General features: G+C 38.8%; 1 protein-coding gene across 1 annotated transcript in view; it reads left to right on the plus strand.

Moving 5' to 3' along the window:
• The window catches only part of PARD3B (par-3 family cell polarity regulator beta), a 1,004,169-nt gene that overhangs the window by 728,935 nt on the left and 255,816 nt on the right, over positions 1–19,418 (plus strand). The window lies entirely within an intron of this gene.

The following is a 19,418-nucleotide window of genomic DNA, read 5'->3' on the forward strand; positions in this document are numbered from 1 at the left end:
ACAGCTCAGACTAAGAAAATATCAAGGTTGCTTAGGTAGCTCCTTGAATTTCATATCACTGGGACTGTATCACCCACCTTCTCCATTTGTTGGGGTCTTTACAATGTCTAATAGAATTAGGGTGTAATGTCATACTTGGTCATGAGGTATTGCTACTTTGCACAATGTACTCCAAACTGGAAAAGGATTATGTTTGGAACTTGTGCATCTGTAAAACAAATTCTTCTACTAATTTATCAATTCTGTACATTGAAAATCTTTAACATGAATGGGCTTAAGATAAGAAATGGCTATAATAAAATAAATAGGATGTACAGATAATGTTTACCCTTTTAATTTCAATGGTATACTCAAATACTTTATGCTTAGCCTTGTAGAGCAATGCTCATTTTTATTAAGTTTTTTTTTTTTAATTTTACTTCCTCAAAAAACAAGGGTATCCTATGTGACAAAAATTAGTGTCCAAGAAAAGTAACGGGCATTTCCTTTCCTGAAAGGGTAGGCAATCAGAGGTGTAAGTAGAGTTTCTGTAAGGTTTGAAAAATGAATTGTTTCATTTCCACGTAGATCACTGTCTCCTTAACACTCCTCATGCCGTTATATTCTGTGATGCTGCTCCCTCAAGGTATCGCTTATCCTTTCTGGCTGCCACTTCTAGCTACTCATCTTAGTCTCCTATTGAAAGTTGACATTCCCTGGACCTCTCTACACAGCCCGCTCCTGGCACACTTCTCTCTCTCTCTCTTTCTTTCTCTTACCTTATACCTTCTTTCCTCCTCCTCCTCACCCCCACCCCAGCAACCTCAACCGTAGACCATACTTTTCACCCAAACGCTGGATCCACATACACCAACTTACTCAAGAGTTTTCCCAGATGCCTCGATAGATACCCCGAACACAGTGTGTGCATTGTGAGACGGACTTTGCTTGTCTACCCTTACTAAGGCCATCTGGGAAGAGAAGAGGGTGACGTATCCTTTCCCCTCACCCCTAAATCCAATCCGTTACAAAATCCGTGAATTCTACTTTTTAAGTATCTAAGTTCTTTCTCTCCATCTTCATTGTACTTCTTTAGTTCCGATTCTCTCTCATTTCTCCCCAGATGAAAGCCGTGGCCTTCTGAGCAGTCTTGACTTTCTCCTCCAACCCACCCACTACAGTGCTGCCCATATGATATTCCCAAATATAAATCTGATCTGCCCACGTTTTGCTTTACAGTGCCTTGAAGTACTTAAATTTCCGAGTTGTCATTTGATGCCCCACCTTTACTCTTCCCTGCAGCCAGAGATAAAAGTGCATGCAATTATCTGAATGTACCATAAGAACATTAAGCTAGGCAATGCTTTGGGCCCTTCCTGTTCCCCGTAAGTAAAATGCCATTCTGCCAACTTTCAACCCACATTCCCCTCTGGCCAACTCTTAGTCATGTTTAAATGCTGAGTTCAAGGATCACCTCCTTGGAAACCTTGCTGACAACCACTCTCCCCTCACTCAAGGCTGGCAAGATACGTTACTGAAATCATCCCACTGTTTTGAATAGTTAGACATCCTGTATTGAAACGAGACATTTTTCTGGTCCTACTTGGTAGATATCTGGGTACAGAGAGGGTTGTTGAATTTCATAGTCCATTATTTTAATTTACCTGTAATTATGAGGGCAAATAAACACAAATACATAATATCATCTTAGACTTCGTTGTTTATCTTAATGTAAAAATCTTGTGGTGTTTTATGAAGCTTTAAATCTGAGGGAATAGGATCTGTGAAAACTGCCTAATTTGTTGATTTGCATGTGAAGTGTGTTGTTCCCGGTGGGTGGTAGAAACTGATTTGGCATGTAGCTTACTAGCTCAGAGCGGATCACCGGTGTTAGTTCCCGCTGCTGTAACAAAATGGATTTGGCCTTTATTGTAGCTCTTATTTGAAAATTACTATTAAGAACTGTATGCCGGAGATGTGAGAGTGCTTTCCAGAGATGGGTGCGTTTATGTTGATGAAGCAGAGCAGGAAACAGTGACACCATGTCTTAATGACATTTTATATTCTGCCAGTGTACTTAGCCACAACTTCTTCAATGGCATCATCTAAAATAAACAAAAATCATATTCCATTAGAGACACAATTCGACAATTGAATTTTTTGGTGAACTTTTGGCATCCATTGAAAGAATTGGCTCCAACCCCAGAGAGGGGGTTAATCTTTTTAGGGCATCATTGCCTGGGAAGTGGAAGAAAGAGATGACCAAGTAAGGGAATAGACGTAAAAGCATTAACTCTAAGAGCTGAAATTAGGGAACTATTCAACAGTTATCATTTCTATGACTGCATTTTATTCAATCATAAAGAAACAAAGCGTATTATTTTACTGAGGAAAATTGAAAAAAAAAATACAAGCAATCCCAGTAGGCTGAGGCTTGGCTTAATTAAATGAGGTAACATTTTATTTCTGTATTTTAATAATATCCTAGGGTCAGGCCAAATCCATAAAGAACAGTGTTGACTACCCAACGTGGAATATTTACTGTAGCATCCACCTGGTTTGGAAACGGTTCTTCATTAGGGAAAATAACTGGTACATTCTTGTATAGTAGTAAATACTTAGATAACTATCATGTAGCAAGGCAGAATAAAAATCAATATTAATGAGAGCAGACAAATGCTTCTAATAATAGCTGAAAACTCTCAAGCACTCTGTGTTCTTTTTAGTGTCTTTCTTTCTTTCTTTCTTTCTTTCTTTCTTTCTTTCTTTCTTTCTTTCACGTTTTCTGCTTCTCACATCAAATATTCCTCTAATATAAGATCTTGAACTTTTGATAATCTCAGTCTGATGATCAGAACACCCAGCTCTGTCTCTTTTTGTCTTCTTAGAAAGAGTATGTAACGTCTCTTTAAAGATCTTCGACATATACAAGGCTGCTGTTTTCTTATCTGCATATCCTAAGATAAAGCTGATGGAATGGTTTAGTACTGTTTTATTCTTGCCCACTGCTTTCCAAAACCTTGAATATTCAGCCCATAATTTGTTCCTATACACTCCATTGTTCCCTTTTTACGAAGACATGGCTATTATTGCTTCTTCCCATTTTTAGGGCAAGTGGGGGCACCCCTATTCCCACTACTAAAGTTGGACCAGTCCCAGTTATATGACAGAGCCCATGACAACAGCTAACCCTGATAGTGCTTGTTGCTAAATAAATGCTGATACTGTTCTGAGTAATCCTCACATGAACCTATGAAGTGTGCACTGCTATTATACCCATTTTACAGATTTAGAAATGAGACATAGAAAGGATAGGTTACTTCTGGACACATAGATCCTAAATGGGCAGGACTGCTGGGATTTGACCCCAGCAGTCTGGCCTCATACTTCTTCTTTCTTCTACTGCTTGACATCTTGCTACCTGGACAATGTTGAGCACCTTAAAGCTATTTAGTTACTCAGGCTCCTTGTCCCAAAGTTTAAAAAAGGGGACAAAAATAAGCTCGGTCTCATAGGATTGGGGTTAGAATTAAAACATTCTACCTTTTAGAACACTTGAACTCAGTAACTGATACATAGTTAGCATTCATGTTAACTATTCTTATTATATAGATGAGAGAATTAATTAATAAAGAGGCATAAAGCCCAGAATCACTAAGTTGATCATTCCCGGTGTCATGATTTTTTTGGAGAAGCTCATTTAGAAGAACCAGACTCAATAGTCTACGGCTAGAGCTTGGGCTCTTTCTGGAAAGTGTTATGTATAGCGATCAAACACCCTTGTGCCTTCTTCATCAGGCTAAAGAAAAAGATGAAATTTTTATTATATCAATTATACCATAAATTAGAAATTTTTTAAAATACATAGGATAACCCATGGAATGTTATAACTTTCAAAACCCCCAATATTTCCAAAGTATATACTCTAAGAAGAGTGAAAAAGAAACCTATTTTATCATATTTCAATGCTCATGCCCTGCTTTTCTCTTTATTGCATTATGAGATTGACATTGTATCATTATCTCTCATTGTCACCTTAGCCTTGTGAGCTTTAGATGCTGCTAATGTTATGGTAATAACTGCTACAATTTGCAATTTTCAGTTGTATTAGACCTTGATTCATTTTTTTTAACTACCTTGTATAACCATCAGTGATTTTTCTTGCAGATAATAAGCAACTTAATGGTTTTTATAAATGAATACTGGTGTGAAATTATCAGAGCAAGAAAATCAATATTAGAAAATTTCCTATATGAGCGACAACAACAACAATAGAGTAATATTGCAGTAATTGTAAACATTCAGAAAGCAAATGAATTCTTTATTTTGAAACTAGTGTTAGAGTTTATAGTTTAAAACCGGCCAGTTTGCTATACTTTTAAAATTTCACCGTACTTTTAAAAAATAGTAGCCTCCCCTTTTTAAAATTAAAAAATAACACATCTGGGATCACCACAGATTCTCAGAGTGCTCCCATATACTTCTCACAAACCATCCCTTTCCCTGTAATTGGAAGTTATAAAAGTCAGGTTCTTGAAGGGAATCCATCACATGTCTCCTGAAAGGTCAGTATATTATATTTTCATTTGTTTTTGTTGGTTAAATGGGGCCCTAGAGATTCATCAGCCACTAGGAAGGTAAAGCAACACAATAGACCCTGAAATGGTGCGTCTTTCCTCAGAGCTTTTCCTCAACGCATTTGCGATCCTACAGCCCCACCTCCCCTGGCATATTTCATCTGCCCTAAATAACCCTACTGGCAAAGCTCCTCTACTTCTTATTCCCCAGCCCCTTTTCTGGCACAACGTGCATTCATTTAATACATATTCGTTGAACACCAACTGTGCATAGGTCCTGGGTGCAGTGATGAATGAGACGTAGTCCTACCCTCACAGAACTGAGAATATAGTAACTTGTCAGTGTCTTGTATCATTACTTGTTTTTCACATGTCTGTGTCACATATAGAGCAAGGACTACAATTTAAAACCAGTTTGCTTTCTGTATACTTTTCACCTAGCCACTGCTCAAGTTAGGTTGAGTTGATCAAGTGAGGTCACAACCATACGGGGGACAAGAAGTGTACTGCCCCACTCCTAAACCAGCCATTGGCACCTCTGGGACCTGGGTAAGACCATTAGCATATGCCACCAGGTCAGTTGCTTAGCTCAGACAGTGGGTGACTTTGAAGTAAGAGAAAATACATTATTTCATCATGTACCGCAAAGAGTTGGGAATTAATTTCTAAAATATAGTTAAATTCGGTAGTCTTCTTTCCCAAAACAGACATAGCTTTATCCAGGGCTATTGGTAGACAAATCTAGACCAAAGTCAGTGACTTCTCCCAAATGGCATGTCTTCTTTGTCTCTCCTCCTCTAGGAAGAAGAAAAGGGAGAGAGAGAGAGAGAGAGAGAGAGAGAGAGAGAGAGAGGTGGAAAAGGCTGAGCGTGCTGTCTCTCCCCTATAGTACTGCTTCAGTGTTAGCAAAGAATACAGCTTCCCTTCACCCCCATTCTGTATACACATACATAACACAGATGTGTGTGCACACACATATACATAAATGCAAGCAAATATATGGAGATACGGTGTGTGTGTGTATGTATGTATATATATACTCACATACATACATGTACAAACACACAAGCATGTATGTTTTATAAACACACAAACCATAGCTGACAGATCAGGTCTCAGTGTTCCTGGACTCTTAAACTTATGAGCAGACAGTAGTCTTCCTGGAAACCCAGGCTATAAATTCCCCACGAAGCAGCCTCATCTGGGCTAGAGAGTGCTATGTTCCCACAGGCCCTCTCCACCCATCTTCTCTGCACTCCGAAAATCCTATGTTGATATTCTTATAATATTAAAGATGTTTTCTGCAGATGCTCTCTCACCCTCTAACTTTCGCTTATCTTTTTGGCTAACATCCTTTTCTCATATCATCTTAGCTACTTTCTAGAGCTGAACTTAGGCTAGTTTGCAATTATAACAGTCTATAATCATGAACTATTTCTATATAATTCCAAAAGTGGTATCAGAGTCTTAATAAGAGGTATCAGAGATGGGTGGCTCACCTAGTTAAGGATTGCCCCCAAACCCTTTGCTTGGGAGAAAGAAAAGAGAAGGGAGAGACAGACAGAGAGAGAGATAGAGGGAGGGAGGGAGGAAGAAGGAAGGAAGGAAGGAAGGAAGGAAGGAAGGAAGGAAGGAAGGAAGGAAGGAAGGAGGAGAGGAGAGGAGTGAGGGAGTAGAGAGGAACTCTGGAGAGGATGGAAAGAGAAACAAAAGGCAAAATGAGGACAAATGGAGAAAAAATGGAAGGAGGAAAAAATGTTTATGGTTCTCCACTCTTTATTGTTTTTTCCCCTTGACTCCTTCTGGCCACTTATTCCATGGAAAGGCTTTAAGCAGAACTCTTGGAGGGTTTGGGAGGTTAAGATGCATTCAAGACCACTTGCCATTTCCTCCTGTTCCCCTGGACTAAAAGCAGCCAGGACATTGTGGAGGATCCAGTGAAATTCTCCCTTACCCATTTGTACTAAATAGCAGCCACCTCTCCCTGAAAACTCACAGTGTGCAAGATACCTGGCTAGGTAATTGATAGTTTTTTTTTTTTTTTCTCTACTCCTCCGCATAACCCCGTACAAAGAGGATATTGCTATGCACATAGTAAATATGAGGAAATGTACCTTGGAGAAGGAAAGTGATTTACTCATTAGTTGCTATGTAGCATAGCAGGTTGTCTATTTTATTCTTTTTCTTTTAGCCCTACAACATTACTACAGTATTATTGACTATATTCGCTGGGCTGTACTTTTCATCTCCGTGACTTATCTGTTTTATAAGTGGAATCCCCTTCATCTATTTCAGCCATCCCTCTACCCACCTCCCCCTCTGACAAACACCAGTTTGTCCTCTGTATTTAAGAGTTGGTTTGTTTTCTCTGTCTGATTTGTTTTGTTTTTTTAGATTCCCCATATAAGTGAAATCATATGCTATTTATCTTTCTCTGTCTGACTTATTTCATTTAGCATAATCCCCTCTAGGTCCATCCAAGTTGTCACAGTTGGCAGGATTTCATTCTTTTTCATGGCTAAATAATATTCCATTGAATATACACACCAGATCTTCTTTATCCATTCATCAGTTGATAGATGCATGGGCTGCTTCCATAATTTGGCTATTGTAAATAATGCTGCAGTAAACATAGGGGTGCATATATCTTTTAAAATCAGTGTTTTTGTTTACTTTGGGTAAATATCCAGTAGTGAACTTACTGCATCGTATAGTATTTATATAATTTTTTGAGGAACCTCTATACTGTTTTCTAAAGTTGCACCAATTTGCGTTCCCACCAACAACGCATTGAGGGCTCCTTTTTCTCCACATCCTCACCAATACTATTTCTTGTCTTTTAGACTTTAGCCATTCTGACTGGTGTGAGGTGATATCTCATTGTGACTTTGATTTGCATTTCCCTGATGATTAGTGATATTGAGCATCTTTTCATGTGTCTGTTGGCCATCTGTGAGTCTTTGGAAAAATTCCTATTCAGGTTCTCAGCCCATTTTTTAATGAGATTGTTTTTTGGGGGGAGGGGGTGAGTTGTATAAGTTCTTTATATATTTTGGATATTAACCCCTCTATTTTATTCTTTTATTAAAAAGCTTCTATTTATGGACTAGTAAGAGGGTCAATAGAAATGAGTAATAATTAACTCCTAAATATGGTTTAAATTTGCAAAACAAAACAAAAACTTTAATTTAGTAGAGCACTTTTACAAAAGTGCGCACTGCCCCAGATAAAAAGAAAAAACAAGAGGGACTGAGTTCATTGGGTAGGTGAGAGGAAAGTGGAAAAAATTATAGGGGAAATAATCTATACTTACACTGTCCAATATGGTAGCCACTAATCACATGCGGCTTTTGAGCTCTTGAAATGTGACATCTAAATTGAGGTGTCTGGAAGTGTAAGATACACACGTAATTTCAAAAACTTATTATGAAAAAAAGAATATAAAAAATCTCGACCATTTTTATATTGATTCTATGTTGAAAGTATGTTTTAGATATGTTATTAGCTTAAATAAAATATATAGTTAAATTAATTTCACCTGTTTCTTTTACCTTTTTTAATGTGGCTAATAGGAAATTTAAAACTACATGTGTAACTCACATTACAGTTCTATTGGCCAGCACTGTTGCAGAGCATAGGTTTTCGAACTGGGTTCCTAATGACCCTGGACTTTTTCCTGTGGCAGCCAAGGACAAAGAAGGAGAGCCACAGTCAATTATATCAAAAAATTCTTTATTTGTGTATTTATCAACTCAGATTTCTGGCTATGAGCTTCTTTGAGGGAAAGGATCTGCAGCCAAAGTATTTGACAGCTGTAGTCTTGGAATATTTTCCATCTACTCTGAAGAGGTGGAATGAGAACACATGCAAATACCTTTCTGTATCCCCTGTCAATGCACATGCATTAAAAAGAAGGGGGCTACTAGAGCTTTCTATGATTCCCAATAAGATGCTAGTGGGCCTGTTTTCTTCTTAGTTATTTTGGGAGTTCATCAAAGGTTTATTTGTTAGTGAAATCGTACCCCTTTTCTGTAAGTTGCAGAAATTTATTTGCAATGGAATGTCTTTTAAGTATTCCTAATTGATAGCGTAGAGGGCCAAGTTGCAGATGGTCTTTATTAAGAATTCTTTTTCTTCTGGAAAATGTAGACCTCTTCCCCCTACCCTCTTAGCAACCACGAATGGAGGATGATTGAGTGGTCTCTTGTGGAAATATGTATTTACCTATGTAAAGATCAGTTTCAACTCAGCACATTCTTCTTTAACCAGTGAGCTAACCTGTAACCTCTAAGGGGTGTTGACGTCTCTTCAGCTCATAACTCTGTGTGTGTGTGTGTGTGTGTGTGTGTACACATTTTTTTTTAAATTGTGAATCCAGCTGCTAACTTAGAGAAGAGCTTTTTAAGCTAGTTTGTAAACTTAATTTCTTAAGAGTAGGTTATAGGGCTGACCATTTTAACCACCCCCTCCCCGAAGTAAAATTAATACATGGTCACATACTTGAAGGTATACTGTGAATTAAATTTCAGAGTGATAAAAGTGAACAGAAGAAAGAGAAGAACAAGTGGCATATTGTGAAAAAGTCATTGATTTCCTTGACACTAATTGCAACCAAAAATAGCAATGGAACCTCATGGGGTATTCGTATGTGTTTGTTGTCAGGGAGTAGATACAGGGACCCAAGATAAAGAACAAATGGTTTCCTGATTAGAATATCATCTGTGCTGCTGGAAGTCTTATAGTTTTTCTTCCTCCATGACCTTTCCACTAGGTCCTCCAAAAAATCCGTCGATTTCATTCTGACAAGTCTTACATCTTTTATGGAAAGGAGGATTTCAGATGTGAGAAAGTTTGCTTATCATTAGCTGAATTCATTTGCCTGAGAAATGTTAATCCATAGATCACACCCTAGTGAAGGATAGAGCATAAGTGAGAACATACTAGATCAAGTAATTTTTTCCTCATGTGTCTTTTTTACCTCAGGCAGATGTGCATACTTGGTGATATAACATAATTGACACGTTTCTCCCTCAAATGTGGGTTTTATACATTTCTTCATGATCAAAAAGGAATGAATTCTATCTTGAAGTTACAGATGAAGCATTTATTTTGCCATTCTTTTAAAAGCAAGCATATCTGCAATTTCACATAAGGAACAAGCCCATAGTTTATGCACTGCCTTCTTTCCTTCCTTCCGATGCCCTTCCTTCCCTCCCTCCTTCCTTTCTTTCCTTTCTCCCTTTCTTTCTAAAGTACCAGCAGTGCTAAATGCGATGAGAATTATAGATGTAAATAAGGCCCTCTCGTGGAATTTACATTCTTTTGAGTTTTGATCTAATCACATAAGCGTTAGTAGCTATGCCACTAAATGAGCCAATTCCAAATAGTTATTTCTGCCCCAACTTTGGGACATGGTGGGAAATTACAGGAACAAACAGCAGATATCTACCATGTCCACTTGCTCCTGTTCCTTCAAAGATCACCACCATGTTCTCTGAAAGTCTGTGCTCCCAGGGACTGATTATGCTAGGTTAAAATTGTCAAATATGTTAATAGTCTCTTTACCATGGGTGTGTGTTTAGCATATAACATGAGTCTAAGTCCCATGTGCCGTGTGAACCATGTATTCCTGTATGTTCTGCTGAGGTGCAGTGAGCTGTAGTGGGAAGAACATTGGTACCTAAAGGCAGAAAAGGTACATTCTAAACATGGCTGTTCTACCAACATATGGAGCCGTCTTGTCAGAGTCACTTTACTTCTCAGGTTAGGAACGATCAGACTTATGACTAGCTGAAACTTGGGTATCATAACGCTTCTTCCATACCCGAAATATTTAAGATTCTCTGAAAGATGGTGAACAGAGATTTCACTATCAGAATATATATAGCAAAATGGTGACCCCCTAAACTCCATCCTGCCTTTAAGACTGAGCTCAGAGCCCTTGTCTTTGGTTAAGAATATTTCTTAAGAACGAGCATAAGTAATTAGTAGACAATTTCACATGAGTTGAAAATATGTATGAAATCTGGAATGTGTCTATCATACCATTTGGCCATGAGTTCACTCTAAATCTGTGTTAATCTGGGTTCTCCAGAGAAGCAGAATCACTAGGATATATCTGTATAGATAGATATAAGAGGAGGTTTATTCCAGGAATTGACTCATGAAATTTTGGAGGCTGAGAAGTACCCTAACCTGCCTGTCTGTAAACCCGAGAGCCAGTGGTATAGTTTAATCTCAGTCCAAAGGCCTGAGCATCAGGCAAGCAGATGGTGTGCATCCCGGGTCCTAGTCCAAGGACGTGAGAACTAGGAGAATATGGGATGGCCCAGCTCAGGCAAAAAAGAGCAAATTCTCCCTTCCTCTGCCTTTTTGTTCTGTGCACACCCTCAGTGCATTGGATGATGCCCACCACACTGGGGAGGTCAGGTCTTTACTCAGTCCCTTGATTCAAATGCTAATGATCTCTTCTGGAAACACCTTCACAGATATACCCAGAAATGTTTTACCAGCTCTCTGGGCCTCCCTTAGCCTATGCTGACACATAAAATTAGCCATTACAATCTGCAAGTCAACGTGCAGCTATTTCTTGGGCCTTAATCTTTAAAAACTATAAAAAGACTATGCACAAAATGAACATCCCTGCTTCTGATTCTTACACTGGACCTAGACTTTCTGCTCGTTTCCCTAAAGGCAATGTTTATACTACAAGGCTTGAATTTCTTCCTGTCTCCCTTTCTTCATCTCTTCTCTATGCCTGCCTTTAACTTCTACTTAAACTAATATCTGGGTGTACAATTACCATTTTTATTTTTTTAGTTCTTATGCAAGAGATAGTCAGGTCTAGTTACCATCTTTCACAGCCTGAAGAAATTCATTCATTCATTCACCAGACATTTGCTAAGTGCCTATTATTTCCTGGGCATAATATTTCCTGGGAAATATTAATTAATAATCCACAGCCCTTGATCTTAAGGAACATATTTTCTGATGGAAAATGGAAACAGTAAACAGGTAATTGTTACAGTGCACAGTAACCACTATGAAGAGGAGAGCACATGAGGGAGGGCCCCAAATCCCTTGGCTGGGTGAAGAACCGTGACCCTCTATTTGCCAAGATGCAAATTCCAGTCTGGATGCAGAATTAGGGCTCAGTTCAGCTTGCTCGTAAGCTATTTTGTCAGTAACTTAAGGAAAAATTTTAGGGTTGGCTCTTTCTTTAGTGGAGCATTCTTCTTAAACTGCTGTAAAAAAAAAACAATAATGCAACCTAACCTTTTATAAATTGAACCTAACCCATGTTATTTTAAAAAAAAGAAAAGAAAAATAGTATCGTTAGCTTCTTTGTGACTGGTTCAGTCTTCCTGAGGCAGTAGTTTCCTAATTGGATAACTTGTGTGGACAATTCCAAGTCTAAAAGAAATCCAGATACATGAGTCACGTGCAAACACTTTTGGCACTTTTCACTAGTGGCACCTTTCCACAACACAACCAGGTGAAGATACAACTGTTTGGAAGTGTCCGTGTGATATGAGGTGCCTTTAATCTAATAAGCAATAATAATTTGCTGACTCAGAACGTGCTTCCCAATTTTGGCATAGTTGCATCTTTTGTGTGCTTCCATGCATTTTAAGTGCCTGAGTGAATGTTCATAGATGCACTGGGAACATATTTCTTAGCTATTGTCTCAATTCCGATGTGATATTTATATCTTGTAGGAAGCCTGTGCATTTGGAAAAATGTTTTGGCATCAGTTAATGTCTTCATAGACCGCAAATCTTTTATTAGATAGAGTCTTCTTAAAGCTGAAATTCCAAAGCTGATCTACTCTATCCTCTGACTTTTCGGTTGTTAGAGATAAAGAGGTTTACTCTGATGAGAGTACTAATACTACTTAAAAATTTTGTTTGTTTGTTTCCACGGTAAGTATTTCATTTATTCTCTCCCAAGTTTTATGGGGTAACCACTTAAAAATTCCCTAGTATTACCTGTAAGTTAACTGTAGCTATTTTTTGTGTTGGTGTCTGTGACATGCATTAATAACTCTCTAAATGAAAATAATGAGTGCCTATGTCAAGACTAGCTGGCTTATCACATTCTCATTCATTTACCTTGGGTATAATTACCAAATTAGTCTTCTGCTTTTTTTTTTTTCCAAATAACAAAAGGCTTTGTTGAAGGGGTTTGTGGCATATTAGACATGATGGATAAAGATTGTAGTGTTTCTCTTTACACATTAACAGCACCTACCCAGTGATACAAAGAAGACTGTTGTAGAGCTATCATGACCTTACATCAAAACTTTGTTGCCAATGTGTGGTTATAGATATTTTAGTTCATTTTGTTGTTGTTTCCACTTTGTCATCTGCTCCCATTCTTTTGTATTATTTTCATTTCCAGTTAAATTGTTAAACTCCAGATACATGGAAAATATTACCATGGGAAAACATAAGTTTATTTATATCGCATTCAGTTCTGGCAACACATGATGTAGCTTCTCAGTGGTTCTAGGAATTAACTAGCTGTGACATCCTAGATTAAGCAACCTACACTCGATAATCCATTTCACTATTTTGTGTCTTCGTATTATCATGTCACAAATCAGTTCATTGTAAGTATTCCTGGTTAATTCATGGGAATTCTGAAAGGATATTTCATAATATATTTTGCTATGGAATTTGTCTCTAGTAAGGAAGTGGCTGTGAGCAGCCTGTTCAAGTGGGAGTAGAATCCTAAAGACCTAACTTTTAAGTAACTTTTCTTGGTTGAATTGTAGTGAGTTTTATGTCCCAGAGGACAATACATATTGCGTAAGGAGGGACACCAAGACAAATTGAACAGGTGTTCCTTGGAAAACAAGTCTGGAAGGAATCCAGAGATTTGAGAGTGGAAGGATAAAATGTAACCAATGGTCCAGTGAAATATATCCTATCCCAAATAGTTACATACCTATTGGTAGCTTCTACCAATATGTGAAATTCATAAAGTTAACTTGAAGTTTATTGAACACCATTTGTTTCAAGTTGATGCATTGAAATCAAACTTGAAGCATTTCTCTTTTTTTAATGTTTATTTATTTATTTTGAGAGAGAGAAAGAGAGCACAAGCAGAGGAGGGGTGGGGGAGGGAGAGAATCCCAAGCAGCCTTCACGCTGTCAGTGCAGAGCCAGACGTGGGGCTTAGTATCATGACCATGAGATCATGACCTGAGCCAAAATCAAGTGTTTGACGCTTAGCCAACTGAGCCACTCAGGTGCCCCCAAACTTGAAGCATTTCTTGACACAATAATAATTTATATTTATACAGGATATTCTTCACTTTGAATGTCAGTTCATCATCTAAGAGGTACCTTAAGGCAAGTGTTAATGCATTTTACCATCGAGGAAAGGAAGTTTTTTGTGGTAGTAAAGTTACCAACCAGAGAACTAGGGGGAATAGATTATTTGCAGAATTATTGAATCAAGATTCAAAAATATGAAACTATGAATTAATTCTAAAAAGTAGGATTTTAGTAGGATCAGAGAGGTTCACAAACAATCTGTGCGACTCAGCTCCAGGTTGCAGCGCTTTGACCTTAGGTAGTTTAGTTCTGTGTTACTGAAAGTGTGGTCTGTGGACCAGCAGCTTGAGCATCACCTGAGAGCTTGTCAGAAATAATCCCAGAACCCATGTTAGGCAACTTGAGTTAGAATTCGAGTTGTAACCAGTACTCCAAGTGGTTTGCATGCAATTTAAAATTTGAGAGATATTGTTTTGGTCAAGTTTAGGATGAATTTTAGTGAGTGGTGTGGTATTAAGTGAGCATAGACCATGTTGCTGAGCACATGGTGTCCAGAGGGAGAGGATAACCAGACTTCCTGCTGTGGTCAGTTTGTTCCGTTCTGGGCACTATACTGTAAATGATACTTTAAGGATGTCTGTCAAGGGCACTAGCCAGCATGATGGAGCAGCTCAAACCACTTTCATACAGGGAATAATTGAAGGAACTGGAAACATTTGACCTGGGCAAGAGGAAAGCAGGGGAGCTATAATAGCGATGTTCAAGCATTCAAAGGCTGCCCCTTGGAAGCGAGTGAGGGGGTGGCAGAAATAAAGCAATTAATAGAGACAATAAATGGGAAGATATATTTTTGCTAAAGATAAACATGAACTTGGAAACAACTACATGTGTCCTGACACAGACTTTCCTTTTTCTGTAAGTAGAGAGTTATGTTGTTAGAGGTTTTCAAAGAGAAACTAGAAAACTGCCTGCTGAATGCTCTCCAAGAACCTTCTGTTTCCCCCTTGTGACACTTCTCCCATTGTTTCTGTAATTTTTTTAATGTTTTATTTATTTTTGAGAGAGAGCAGGGGGAGGGGCAGAGAGAGAGGGAGAGAGGATCCCAAGCCAACTTCATGCTGTCAGCATCAAGCCCGATGTGGAGCTCGAACTCACAGACCATGAGATCATGACCTGAGCTGAAATCGAGTCAGATGTTAACCAACTGAGTCACCCAGGCACCCCTGTTTCTGTAATTTAAAAATAATCTTAAAAAATATATTGTCTGTTCCATCTAGGCAAGGGATCATCTGTTTTAGTCACTGTTCAATCCCTAGCCTGTAACACGGTGTTTTGACAGAAATTTTCATTGTGTTTTTGTTTGTTGTTTCTTATGATTAAAGGAAAGGAGGAATACATGGGAGGGAGAATTGAGAAATATACTCATTAGGATATTCAGTTAATATTTATCGAGTGCCTTTAATAGGCCAGGCACTCATCTACAGGAGGGACATATAAGTGAACAAAACAGATTAATATTCCTGCTCTAAAAGTTCACTTTCCCATGAGATTAAGTAGCCCCAAGAATTTGTAAGTAGTTCATACAGAAAGAACATGAAGAACAGAACAGGAATCAGATGTCTGTACTAGAGGAGCACATCTCTGAAGAAGTTAACACCTTCAAAATACCTCAAAAACCAACTGGACCAGCATGAAGCATTTAGAAGTTGAGATAAAATAGAGACCTCACTTCGTTATTTTAAAGTCACCTTGGATATGAAGTTAAAACTCTTCAGGTGCTGTAAGGCTGGTGAAAAGCTTGGACAAATTACTAGAACTTTGGAGATCGCAAGACTCTAAATAGGAACAATATGACGCAAGGCAACACGTACATCTGTATTACCAGAGAATTCCCGGGAATGTGCTCTGATTTCATTGTTGGTATTTTATTTTGTGATTCATTTTGATTACAGCAAGATAAGTAATCAAATTACAGCATGATAAGTAATATGTCAATATTCAGTTCTAGAACTATTTGTGACCGACAAAACTTACCTAAAATATGTTATTTTGCTTGAGTTACTATACCATCCAGGTGCCAACTTTTTTTTTTCCCCCATCGCCATGCATCTTTGATTTTCTAATGTAAGTCAGTAGGAAAACAGGATTCATTTAACAGAAAATTGCTTTTCACAATCTGCTCTGGAATCTCTTTTGTCTGTTACCCAGGCAATATCTATATTATTATTTTGTCCTCAGAAGCTTTTACCAATTTGGCAACACAGAATGACTAAATCTCTTTTCTTTATCTGGCTTTTCATTAGGAGGGAAACTCCCCAAATTCATTTCTATCTGGCTTTCCTTCAGTGCTAAATCTTGTGTGTCTCAAGTCTGTTTATAGTAAATACCCACATTATGACTCAGGTCCCTTTGGTTCTCTCTATTACCTCAGTTGCTAATGAAGACGAGGCCAAATGACCAAGTGGATAAAGCCCCCCCCCCCCGCCCTTCTGCACACCCCCCACAGGAAAGCTTTCCTGTCAAATATTTTCTAATTGCCCTCGATGAATCAGCTTCATGCTCGCCTTATCTCTGGCACCTTCCCCAGCTTTCTGCTGATAGCCAATAACATGCGCTCCAAGCATGAAGGGGATAAAAATGGTGTTACTCTTAGAAAGCCAGTCTTAGAGTGGAGTTAGAGAGCTGTTTAGATTCTTTACTTTCATGGTTCTGACATGATTTATTTTAACCAATTTGCCTTCAGACATGGTTTGCTCTCGTTGCTTCAAACATTTAACTTCGGATCCTACAGGGACACTTGTATTCCTTCGATTGTTTCTTCTGCCTTACACATAGGTCCTGTGTCAGGACATCTTGTATTAATCAGCCTTCAGTGCTAACTTTAGGCAAGTAATATAAGCACTTTCTCTGGCCATCTGTAAAATTAAGAAGTAACTACAAAGCGTCTGACACATTCCTTATAAAAGCACAGTCCAGCCACCCTGGCCTGGCTCACAGCTGTGGAGAACAGCATGCTTGCGTCTTGGCCTCCTAACGTATGTTTTCTTATCTGTTCCTCTGCCCCCCTGCCTCCCTGAGGGCCCCCGTATCTCCTCTTTCTCTCCTTAAATGGTCGCCTTCCTCCCAGCCCCCCACCCCAGGCCTGACCCTCCTCCTCCCACCTGCCCCAGCCCCATATAATACAGGATGTTTTAATATACTGTATACATGGAAGAAAAAGGAAATTGAAGTTGCCAGCCATGAACTTTCTTTTCTTCTCTTTTAAATGAGGGAGAGTAGCGCCAGCAGCAAGGAGGCTATTTTCTTTGTGGCAGCGGAAAAGTGGTAGGGGGTTAGGGAAAGAACGTTCAAGAAATTAGAGTCTCCAGCGGATATGCAGTGTTTGATCTTTTAATGGTGTTGCCACTGGGCCTACTATATTTTTGAACATGGGAGATGGTGAGAAATCAGAGCGTTGGAGTTGGGAAATGTGTTAGTTGGTTTTTGTTTTGTGTTGTATCACAGGAGAGACCACAGAGACCAAAAGCTGTGGAACTGTCAAAAGAAACAGAAATAGGGGCATGTTGATAACGGACTAAATGAGACACACAGAAACATATTACATGAGGACCTACCAGTGATACTCTGAAGAGACGAGAGAGGTAAACAGGCTTGACGCTGGGGGGAGAAGGGCAGGATCAGTGAAATAATTTCTGCGCTGCCTTCTCGCTCTGCACAGGCTGTGGGCAACTCACAGGCTGTCGACTCGGGACATCTCCTTGGCATGACTGTGGACAGACCACCTGTGCCAGATGGCCCTTGATTTTGTAGCTGACTTTCTCCACAGGTATTTCTAAGAAATACTGAATATAGTCTTCAATACCTCGGCTGACAAATGCCCACTTCTGGGTCTCACTCAGCGGCCTGTCTTGGGGACTCAGTTCTGTTTCTCTGGTATTGCCATTATGGTCTTTGTCAGTAGCGTTTGGGTCTTTATTTGAGGATCTTTGGGCATTTTGCACTCAAGCTACTTGAACTACATGTAAGATCATGTAGGTGTGTATGTTGGGGGGCAGGGGAGGAGTGTCAAAGAATAAAAATAAAGTATTCTAAATTCAGGAAATGTATCACAAAAATGTTCAATCAAAAGTCGAGTAATCAAGAATTTTATCTTCTGGGGTGCCTTGGTGGCTCAGTTGGTTACGCATCCGACTTTGGCTTAGGTCATGCTCTCATAGTTCGTAGGTTCAAGCCCTGCATCAGGCTCTGTGCTGGCAGTGCAAAGCCTGCCTGAGCTTCTCGCTGTCTCTTCTCTCTGCCCCTCCCTTGCTCACACTTCCTCTAAATAAATAAATAAATAAATAAATAAATAAATAAATAACTTTAAAAAAAAGAATTTTATCTTTTAACTCTTCCTCCACCCTTATAGCACTTAACAATTGTTTGACTTTCATATTCCAAAGGAAGAATTTTTAATATATTCCAAAACCACAACTCTTAAAGGTATTAACTATGGATGAGAGCCTGCATCGGCACAGAACTGAAAACGAATGGTTTGGTTGAAGGTTTCTTTATGAAGTTAGACATCCCCTCCCCCAATTTCCTGCTGCCAAGTGTCACCCCTCCTTCCACCTCCTTAGAAACCTGGAGAATTTGAACTCCAGGTTCAGAGAAAACTGAGTCCAACGGAAGTGGGTGGGGTAGGACTAAACCAGGGAGTCAAGTGAAAAGCTGGGATTTCTAGCTCTAGTGTATTCTGTCCAAAAAATTCTTCTCGGGTGAAATGCAACAATCACAGAGGAAAGAGCTACAGCTTCTGATAGTGGGAGACGACACAACACAAACCTGGTCCCCACATTATGCTACAATGAGGCTCACTAATCAAGGTCCACCCATTTCCGCAGAAAGTCTCTGTGGCCTTTTGGTGACACACGAACACATTAAAAAGCAACCATGGATCACCAGATATTGAGGAAGGCCTCTCATAAGAAAGAGACTAAAATTTTTTAAAAAATCAAATAAATAAAAAGTGAACAGATACATGAATCAAGCAGAAAAAGAGACAATGAGCAAGGCCAAGGAAGTCATCATTTCATTATAATGTTATCAGAAAGAAAAGACATTTTATCCTGGCACCAAGAACCAGATGCAATTATAGAACAAAAATCTTAAGTTATGAAGAAAATCGAATAGTAGGATTGGGACATAAAGCTGAGGAACTGTCGTAAAAAGAAGGGAAAAAATAAAGGTCAAAACATGGACAATGGTAAAATAAAGGTTATTGGAAGATCATGTCCTACCTCTAATGGGGTAGAAATGTCAAAAAGAGATAACAGGGAAAAGGGGAGTAAAAAAGATAAGATCCCCAGCATAATTAAGGCCTATCTTTATACCATTTCAGAACACTAAGAATAAGGAAAAGAATCCTAAAATGTCTGGAAAGGAAAAAAAAAAAAAAAAAAGGGCGGGAGGCATGTTCCTGAGAAGGATCGGGAATAAAAATGGCATTGAACTTCTCAACAGTAATCCTGGAAACTAGAAACCAGCGGTTGAAATGCTTTCAAAATTCCGTGAAAGCTATTTTCAGCTTAGGATGCATTAT

Source organism: Panthera leo, chromosome C1 (genome assembly GCF_018350215.1).
Source record: "Panthera leo isolate Ple1 chromosome C1, P.leo_Ple1_pat1.1, whole genome shotgun sequence".
Lineage (NCBI taxonomy): Eukaryota > Metazoa > Chordata > Mammalia > Carnivora > Felidae > Panthera > Panthera leo.